Source organism: Oryzias melastigma, linkage group LG23 (genome assembly GCF_002922805.2).
Source record: "Oryzias melastigma strain HK-1 linkage group LG23, ASM292280v2, whole genome shotgun sequence".
NCBI classification, from domain to species: Eukaryota; Metazoa; Chordata; class Actinopteri; order Beloniformes; family Adrianichthyidae; genus Oryzias; species Oryzias melastigma.
Genome location: NC_050534.1, coordinates 15,066,874 through 15,067,750, shown reverse-complemented (window position 1 = coordinate 15,067,750; position 877 = coordinate 15,066,874). Strand labels below are relative to the sequence as shown.

General features: G+C 39.3%; 1 protein-coding gene across 1 annotated transcript in view; it reads left to right on the top strand.

Annotated features, from left to right (window-relative positions):
* Nucleotides 1-877, top strand: part of impdh1b (IMP (inosine 5'-monophosphate) dehydrogenase 1b) — an 87,256-nt gene that overhangs the window by 81,903 nt on the left and 4,476 nt on the right. The window lies entirely within an intron of this gene.

The window sequence follows — 877 nt, the reverse complement described above, 5'->3', positions numbered from 1 at the left end:
AAACACTGAAGCCTCATTGAAAACTCTTCCTGAATATTTTGGGATCTTTTGTATCCATTTTGTCTTGTATTGTACTTGTCCAACAGGACAGTTATTTTTGTTTATTTTAACTAAAGATCATTTTTTGGTCTTGAACAAGAGCAATACTCATTGTTGGAGATCCTGTTCGACCCACTGACTGTATATTCAATGGACATTTTAACCCCTCCCCTCCTTCTGAAAAGGAAGTACCCACTGGTTCTAAGAGGGCCAAAGTCCCATAGACTTCTATTGAGAAATTGTTATTTCTCAGTCGTTTTATTTGTTAGAATAACCATTCTTGATCTGATACCTTCTTCTTAAGATCGTCTTTCTTTTTTAAATATATTTCTCTTTATATAGCAAATTATTGAAACTAAAAACTGACCAATCAGATGCCTCAGTAAAAGTATTTGGTACCCGTTGATTGACAGTTTCTCCTGAGCTGCTTTCAATGGACAGGGTGTGGACTTCAATGAAGAACACTCATGATGGACAACAGTAGTTCCTCTAAAAACGTGACTCAGACTGACTCAGACCAGTCACTGTCAACGGGTTTCAAAATGGCGGCAGACGAACAGGAAGCCATGGTGACGGTCTTTGGCCTCATTTCGCGAGGGCCGAAGTTAGGCATTTTCTATGGGTGACGTCAACATCTGGCTTTGTCCAGTAAAATTAACATATGTCTATGGTTTGACCTGAAATCAGCATTTGATGCTGTAGATCATGATTGAGCATCTTCACAATGACTATGGTTTATCTAGGTCAGAACGAAATTGGTTTGTCTACTATTTCCAAGAGGACTTTGGTTGCAGACATCAACATCTGGAACCAGAAGTCCTCGACCGGAACCGAAAGT